This window comes from Chrysemys picta, chromosome 10 (assembly GCF_011386835.1).
Source record: "Chrysemys picta bellii isolate R12L10 chromosome 10, ASM1138683v2, whole genome shotgun sequence".
Lineage (NCBI taxonomy): Eukaryota > Metazoa > Chordata > Testudines > Emydidae > Chrysemys > Chrysemys picta.
Genome location: NC_088800.1, coordinates 2,243,496 through 2,253,271, shown reverse-complemented (window position 1 = coordinate 2,253,271; position 9,776 = coordinate 2,243,496).

Below are 9,776 nucleotides of genomic sequence, written 5' to 3'. Positions count from 1 at the left end.
GTAAAAATGTGAAAGTGCCTAGGTGGCTTAGGACTCTTTTTGACTTCAAAGTCACTTAGGTGCTTTTGCAAATTTTACCCCTGTGCCAGACAGGTTATTTTCAATGATAGTCCACATTTCAAAGTGGCCCAGGATGTCCACAACACAGGCGACTAGTGTTTGGCCAATTTGCTAATGTTGACACTTTGATGAACATAGGTATCTTACTTGGAAATCGAGATGGTCACACTCCAACAGAATTATTGCAATTCTCCTTTAAAATATATGTATTTCCATATATTTTATGAGGAAAGGAAGTTTTGATAACTGATACGACTGGTTCAGGTAATCAAGATGCTGTGAAACTGATATTTATAAGTTGCTGATGAGGAAGAGAAATCTAAAGTAAAAAAAAGACAATTGTTTTCAATGGTGCACACATCCCATGCCTCTAGAAGGAACTAGTCATAATGGCTTCTTCCCAGTCATTGTGTTTTTACTTATCATGGAGAATTCTCACATAGCTGCAGTGATCCTCCCTAACATGCGAGTCATAAAACTTGCCTTTCAACATGTGACCCTCCGTTAAATGAGCATTGGACCCTCCTTTTATTTTAATTAATATGTGAGCAGATCTAGTGGCATTAGCCACATTTCATCAAGAAGACATGGCAGACTTCTGAGCTACTGAAACTCTGAGCTACTGAATTGACAAGGATGGACATTGTACAAGCAAATATTGCAACAGAAATATTCCTTCAAGTACATTTCATTCAAGCATAGTATCAAACCAATCAACACCTGCACACCAAGTTATAACAGAAGCAACTGTATACATGCTACAAAAATATTCCTACAGCACTTTCCAATTCAACATCAATGTAGAGAAAACACCACTGGGTTTTGCTACATCCTCTAATTCAGAGTGAAACCAACAGAATAAGGAATGTTTCCAACTCTGGGTAATGTATTCTGCTGTAGGTATCCTGTTTGTTTGAGGACAGTTTGGAGCTCTCTGTCGAATCACAGACTCACTGGCATGGTGTACATGTGCCTTAATTATTTGCCCTTCTTTGTTGCCTTTTGGAGGTCAGTTTGCATTCACGACAAAGCAGAGCAGAATTCTAGAGCAATTTGATGTCTCTTGGTACCATACAGGTGGCGCCTCTGTACCATGCACAGCTGTATATACCTTCCCTTACATAGCCTCAACCATTCAACACTCTGTGTGCTTAACTTAGCCCAAGAACTCAGGGGCTATCCTATAGCTATCCAGAAGGATTCAAATGCCTGAGAATAGCCTGTGCCAAGAATAACCTTTTCACCACAAAACAATGCTTAGTGTACTAACTACATGTGCCAAACATGTCCATTACTTCCCTGAGTACGGAGCCATTGGGAACCCCTTTAGTGAGACAGTGTTAGATGGTTGTCATAAGAACATAAGAACAGCCGTACTGGGTCAGACCAAAGGTCCATCTAGCCCAGTATCCTGTCTACCGACAGTGGCCAATGCCAGGTGCCCCAGAGGGAGTGAACCTAACAGGTAATGATCAAGTGATTGCTCTCCTGCCATCCATCTCCACCCTCTGACAGACAGAGGCTAGGGACACCATTCCTTACCCATTCTGGCTAATAGCCATTAATGGACTTAACCTCCATGAATTTATCTAGTTCTCTTTTAAACCCTGTTATTGTCCTGGCTACAAAGACTATAATGGATGTTCCTATGGCCCAAGTATTACAAAGATGATAGTTCTTTTATACTGGGAACATTTGTGCTGTGCACAAAGGTAACCACAGATCCAGATCTTGTGAAACCAATGCCTCTTTCACCCGGTCCTGTAAAAGCAAAGCGCAGTGGAAAAGACTCAAAAGCCTCTCTAAAGACTTTGCTGTCATTAACACTCTGCCTTGCCAGACAAGTTTGCTATACAGATATGGATGAATTTTTCGTTCATGGAAACCAGGCAGACCTGGGGAACTGGCTGGATGGTGATATAGCAGGCACTACAGAAACACTTGAGGTGTCTATGTAAAGTCATACAACTGCTTCGCTCTTGCGGAGTTTAAGCCTTTGAGGGATACAATGATGAAATGGACCTCCAACAGCAGAAGACACAGGTTACTCGTGAGAGCTTTGTGCACCAGTGCGATAACATCCTGGCAGAATTTCACAAAGCTGTTAATGTAGCAAAACCCTAACCAGCCCTGCTCTCCAGGCCACAGATGGAAGCAATGTAGGGGGAAATCAGGTGTCCCCTGGTAATCCAACACAGGACTCACTTTGCCTTTCCAGAGAGAACCCGCTAAACAATTAGACTAGTGTTACCTCAGTGAAGGCAGCTAGAAAACACAGGGATGCAGCCGAGCTGGTGCTAGGCATAAGCAAAGTAAGCAATTGCTTAGGGCTCTGAGCAGCTCCAGGGGGCCCCATATTCCATTTTTATTCTATATTGTGGGGGAAGGGCCCAAACATAGTCCTCCTTCGGGCCCCGAATGGGCTAGCACCGCCTCTGGGGAGCTGTTACTAGCTGTAAGGGTGAACGCTCTCTTTGCACCACCTTCACCAGCTACAGCTGCCTGGGGACGTGAGGGAGGAGGGATGAATGTGCACCTGGAAGCAATATTGTTTTAGATTTCCAGTTGCACACTATGGTCCAAATTACACCTCTTCAGGCTGGAGGCGTGAGGTGGGCCGGTGCAATCCCCACGTGATGGTGGCAGGAGGCACCACGCCTGTGAGAGCAATGGGCTGGTAGGATGCCACCAGGCAAGGTGGAGAAGGTGAACAGTGGCCCTTGTGATACTTCAGTTTAGAAAAAGATGCACCATGCACCCCACCCTAGCCAAGGCCAGATTTACACCTTACGCACCCCTAGGCACAGCACCTTCAGCACCCCTCCCCTGCCTACAGCTGATCTTTGTGTTTTCCCTAAGAAAGGAAACTTTTAACCCCCTTTTCACTTTTAGACGCCCCTAGAATGCTGGTGCCTGGAGGCACATGCCGACTGTGCCTAACGGGAACTCCGGCCCGGGCCCTCGCACAGCTCTTCAGGTGCCCTCAGGCGTTAAGGGGGGCAGGTCCACAGCCCTGCACGCCGCTACTGCTGGCAGTGACCCAGTGCACTCAGACAGCCAAACTGCACCAGAGAAGAGGGTGGGAGGGGGAAGGATCATGCGGATTGCAAACATCCAGGAAGTGGAGGAGGCGAGCAGGAGGGGAAACATTCCCTCCCCAGCAGCCAGAAGTAGGGGCCAGGAGAAGAAATATGCCACTCCTTCCCAGCAGCCAGTGGGAGTGAGGAGAGACTGGAATCAGAGCACCACGGAATAAATATTACTGCCCACTCACTTAGAGCCTCCCTCTCACAAACCTGACCCTGCACTGCAGCCTTACCCACATGGCATCATGGCACTACTCAGCGATGCTGGGGCCTCGCTAACGATTTAGAGAGCCAAGCGGTCGGCCTAAAGCAACCAGCACCAGCCTCCCCTGATAGGGCGGATCGGCCCCGCGCTGGTACCGTGGGGTTAATCCGTCCCGCCACAGGTACAATGTCTACATTCGACAGGCGTGAGAGGAGAAATGAGTGTAAAAAGAAGTTGTCCAGTAAAAGAAATTACCTCACCCACCTTCTCTCTCTACAAGGCAGTTAGCCTCTGGCCTCTGCGCCATACAAGCACTCCCAGAAGCACCAACCGTGTAAATCAAACCTTACTCCTGCCTAGCTCAAAAGAGTAGAGCCAGTGCCCTCCTGTGGGGACCTGTTCCAAGTTAATTTAATTGAATATTTCAAGAACTGTAAACCACAAAATGTCTTAGAGGATCAGTATATCCGGATGGGAGCTGTGCCCCTTAGAAATACAACTAGTTCCAGCTGTCACAATACTCAACTTGGAGAACACTGCATGGCTTTGGGGGAAAAAACTGGTGAAGGCAAATTCCAAGCACTCAAATTGTGAGCAGTTGGAACTAATTTAAACCAAAAGCACAGCTACAAATCTAGCTTCACAGATCAGATCCATGCCAGAAACCCAGTAGACATTCATAGCGGTTACTTAAAATGCTGCAAGAGAGTTTATCTGCTTTAAACTACTCTATGGGGATCCATAATATACGGGCTTTCCATTTGATTTCCAAATACATGACAAGGTAGACATCCCAGGAGGATTCAAATACAAATGTATGGTAATACAAGTAATAATTTAAGATATTTTGTAGTGATCTGAAATAGCTGGTGAACTGAGCTAACTGCAATTCAGGAAGGGAAAACACAAGATGTAATTTATTCAGAACCAGTCTCTTAAAAGCCTGTCCTCACGAACTCTGGCAATGTCTAATATCAGTATCCATTTTAGAAAAGGGTGATCCTAACTGAAGAATGATTCCTTCCCATAGCTGCTGGAGCGAAAGGTGCTGGCTGGAAGTGGTTTCCATCATATTCAGGGTTTACAGTTCGGTTCAATTGCTCTCAGCACCTCCACTATACACATTGTTCCAGCGCCTCTGAGGTTCCCTGCTTACTCAGAGCATAAAGTTAACCACATGCTTGAGTGCTTTGCTGAAGCAAGGCCCTAATTACTATATGGGTCTGATTCACATCCCATTGAAGTAGACAGGAGTCTTTCAGTTATCTTCAGTGAGAGCTGGATTGGAGCCTAACTCATGCATTCTCGGGAGCATATTAAAGTCTCTCTGTCCAAGAAGATCAAAAGAAGTGTCTCTCTTTGGTGGCATATTTTGCTTTGAAAGCTAATCAGTTTATCACAAAATTGTTTGCCTCCTAATTAACAAGCATTATCTTTAATGTAACAAAACAATCAAAGAATCCACTTTCCTAATTATTCCTTTTGATTTTTGTAATACCAAAATTACAATAAATTGGTTATAAATAAATACTTGGTTCTGAGTTCCAACCACCAGCACGTTTCCATTCATAAGTCTTTGGCAGAGACTGCTGGCCATTATATTCCTAAATCTTTGCTACTATACCCTTCTTTCCCCACATGATCATCAAAAGCTACATGGCCATTCATAAAAATCTATTACAAGGGAGGGGTTTGTAACGTTCTCTCTCCATTGTACTCATGAGAAGGCATGGGCTTACAATACACCATAGATGCATTTTATTCTGCACATGGAAATAATCTGTATGAGACTGACAATCCTTAAGAAATATATGTCATTTGCAGTCTTTGTACAACGTAAGGGGACTGTAATTTACTGAACCAGCTCTACCGTTCTAAGCCTAGGGACTTCCATCGCCAGCAGCCCCATTCCGCATACTGGTCCCGAGCCGAACGTGAAAAGCTTTTTCTCCAATCTACCATGACAAGAGTTATCATCCCTACTCTGAAAAGTGACTGACAATGGCACCTGTTCCCTGTGCGCAGTGTGAGAGCAATTGACTTTAGTGACAAAACCAAGTTTTCTACTACTTCTTATCCAGGTTAACGCTGCAGAACAAACACAGCTGAACGAATAAGCTGCTTTTGTGCACCAGCAACAGACTTGTTTACTGAGTTACAGCTCGCCGGGCAAATCGATAACATCTGTGCAAATCCTTTCAGTGCACGGGTGTCATGGGGGCAATGTGGCTGCACAAGGGAGACTCAAAGCACATTTTTTGCCCCCAGAACCTTTTTTTTTTTTCTTCAGGTGTTCAAGACAGGGGGCAACTCTCAGAGCTCAGGATGAGTTTACAGAGATGCTAGATAGAAAAGCCATCTTCTTTATTGTAAACCTACCACAGGAGAACTGGGGTCACTGACACACCGCTCCATGCTGCTGCTTACAGAGTCCATGTTCAGAGCAGAACTGTACATTCATGTCTTTTACTAAAAACAATTGTCAAATCATCTCAACTGGCCCCCTGTGTAATGATTTAATAAAGAACACATGAAAAACATTGGCGTAAGGAAATTGTTTCAGGAGCAGGAGTGCTGCCAGCTTTTCTGCCGCCCTAGACGGCGGAAGGCCCCGCCCCAAAATGCCGCCCCCCACAGAGGCGGCGGAAGGTCCCGCTGCCGAAATACTGCCGTGGTCGCCGCCCCCCAAATTGTAGTGTCCTAGGCGACCGCGTAGGTCACCTAATGCGTTGCGCCGGCCCTGTTCAGGCGTGAACGTTAACCAATCCTCCCAGTGCATACAGTCATGTTGTACATTGAGGATCGATAGCAGGAATTTTTATCATTATTAGTTTGTTTAGTGAAATTCTAGCCTCACTGCAATATATTCCCCCAAGGATTCCTGTAGACGCTCAATTACGCAATCATTGTTTTAGTGTTTGAAAAGCCAGTAGATCACGCCAATTTAATGTCATTCAATTGAAACAAATTCAGACACTCGGGATGTGGCTCTGGGAAGTTTGCAGGATTCTTTCCCTCTGTGAGTGATGTCAGAACGAAAAGGAGCTTTTTTCACGACATATTCAAAAAGTCGTGGGCTGGTGGGACTCCTTAGAATGACCTCACGGCTCAAGTCAGTCATTCTAGTAAGTAACGAGGAGGCCGGTAAAAAACCCATGAAAGCTTATGCCCAAATAAATCTGTTAGTCTTTAAGGTGCCACTGGACTCCTCGTTGTTTTTGTGGATACAGACTAACACAGCTACCCCCTGATACTATTCTAGTAAGTACCATTATCAGGGGTAATGTTATATACCGGGGGTGGCCAAGCTTACTGACCCTGCAAGCTGCATATGACAATCTTCAGAAGTTCGAGAGCCAGGCCACACCTGCTAGGCTTGGGGCTTCAGCCCCACAGGAGGTGCCGGCTGGGACTTGGGGCTTCCGCACCACTCCTACTGAAGCCCTGAGCCCCAGCAGGTGCACCCCGTGGGACTGAAGCTCCAAGACCACCCGCCCTGCTGGGCAGAAGCCCCTACCTCACCATCCCATTAACAGGTGGATGTAGTCCTGATGCCTGGTTTACCACATATGGCACTGACTGACATATTGGCTGTGTAGTCTCTCAATAGCCAACATCATTCCCGATCTCTTGGGTCAGTTATCCTGTAATCCTCAGTGAGTCTGTTGTAGACAGAGAATGTGGCACCAGTGTTTTGCACAAATATCAGCAGTTATTGCCTGTTCGGGGATGGCAGTCCTTCGACGATTATGGAGAGAACAGCCTGTGCGAGACCCAAGAAGGACTCTAGGTATCCAGGCTTGGACGCAAATTCTTGTCATTGACGTCTTCCTTTGCTTTGTAGCATCGCCGTGATAAGAAGTGGGAAAGCTGTAGTACGGGGCTTCGTACATGGTTAGTAGGATTTGCAAACTTCAAGGCCAGCAGGGACCATCACAGAAAGGATTCTGCTATGGCCCCCTTTGCCATGGCAAGAAATAAGTGACGCCTACTGGAGTGGACCCATAACAGCTAAATATTGTGGCCCAAATTCTTTGCTTGTGAAAACAGGCCAAATGCCATCAAAATCGATAGAGTTTCACCCATTTACAGCAGCAGAGAAGTTGATTTGGCCCAGCTTCTCCATTTCTAAAGAATAATGTTCTGTGAAAGATGTGAGATTTATCAGTAACAGTGTCACTGTGCACCGCTCTTCTTTTCTCTCTCTCTTCTCCCTTTTTGGGGGGAGGGGGAAATTGAATTCTAATGAAGATTTTAAGGAAGAGATTTTCTCCAGTAAATGTTAAGTGTTTTGCTGTTTCTGTTGCAATGAAGGAGGCTTTTCTAGCTCAACAAGAATAAAACATAAATTGAAATGTAAATATTTCCATGCATTATGAGTTCAAAGTTCATCATTTCCTGTTGAAGAGAAGCCAAATGTTTACTGGGAGCAAACTTTATAAATGTATTAACTTGCTTTGCTCAGTTAAATAGCAACATTCTGATTAGCCCCTTGTAGCCAAATAACTGTATTAAATTTCTCTTATTTTCTGACCTTCTTTTCTCAGTATACAGGCACTGCAGGGGCATTACTAGAATAAGAACTGCCAACGGGAGTCTGAAAATGCATGAAAATAATTATACACTGGAAATGTCTCAGTAATAACAAAGATGGTCTGTCAAAAAGCGTTTAAGGGCAACTTTAAAAAAAGCCAATTTACCTTTATTTATAAAAAAAGAATTACAATAGAAAAACATGGACAGAAAAACAAAAGTTTTAATTAATTACAGTTAATTGTAAAATTAATTTTGTTCACTTAGATGACTGTTAACATGTAATCGTTTGCATTACTATTTTGTCTTCATCCTACAGTCCTGTGCTGCTAGGATGTTTATAGGTCACGATCCTTGAGTACAACTGCACTGAATATAGAGTTTCCTCTCAATGATTTGGCAAACAACTAATTACTAATTATCTTCCCACAATTCTTAGCAGTCTCATCTCACTTCCTTGGCCTTATTCATGTTGTTTGTACACTGGGGAAAGATGAAACTGCAGCTTAGTTTCTGTGAAAATTACAATAGCTCGCAGGTTACCAGCACCTGGCTCCATGGTCCCTACTCAACTTAGCCAAGGCCATAACTGCAAACAAGGTGGAAACTGACTATTCTAATCATACTGTAAAAAGGGTATTTTAGCATGGTGTCCCCATATCAGTGGTTACATACATGCACACGCCATAGACAATGGTTTACAATCTGTGCACATTCACACAATGTGCAGTTCTTTACTATGTTCTGCACTAAGGGACAGTTTCTGTTACTAGTGATGGATGAGTGTAGAGTGAAAATACATCTCACCTACAGTCTGATCCCTGAGAGCTGTTGGAGGAACACGCCCTCAGCCACGAACACGGACACCTCACAGCACTCCCCTTCATGGGCGACAGGAGGCATCACTTCCCTAGATGACGAACGAATGAGGGACAAACAGGAAGTGTGAGAGACATTTCCAAAGTAGTTAGAACAGAGCAGAAATTATTTCAGCAATATCTGAATTTTTCATTCTCCCCCCAGGGTTTCTTAAATGGTTCATCTGCCCACTGCTATTAGATCCTGGCCCAACACCAAGGACTCCCACTGACTTCAATGGGCATTGGATCAAGCTCTCTTGGAGTTGTTATTTTTGGGCAAGGCTCTTCCTGGTCTCTCATCTCGATAGCAACTGTTCTTACTCAGTGCTTCCAAAAGGACATGTGCTATTAATAGCATATAAAGAATAAAGACCAAGGTAGCGCTTTGTTTCATTAAAGATTCAGGATAGATATGCAAAAAGAACAGGAGTACTTGTGGCACCTTAGGGTACGTCTACACTACCCGCTGGATCGGCGGGTAGCGATCGAGCTATCGAGGATTGATTTATCGCGTGTAGTGTAGACATGATAAATCGATTCCCGATCGCTCTCCCGTCGACTGCTGAACTCCAGCAGTGCAAGAGGCAGAAGCAAAGTCGACGGAGGAGCCGCGACCGTCGATCCCGCGCCGTGAGGACGTGAAGTAAGTAATTCTATGTCGATTTAAGATACGTCGACTTCAGCTACGCTATTCTCGTAGCTGAAGTTGCGTATCTTAGATCGACACCCCCCCCCCCAGTGTAGACCAGGCCTTAGAGACTAACAAATTTATTTGAACATAAGCTTTCATAGGCTACAGCCCACTTCAGGACACAACCAATTTGTCACTAAAAGTTGCTTTTGGTTCATTACTTCAGAAAGGTTCTTTTGAAGACCAACTCTACAAACCGTGTACGCATCATTTACCACAGAGTGGGGATGAATCCCACAAATTGTGAGTCAGCTAATTCACCTCCGCAAGAATCTAAGAAGCCCATTCTGCAGACCTTTTGGCCACTCAATTTTAGTTAGCAATTTTGAAAATGTTTGGTT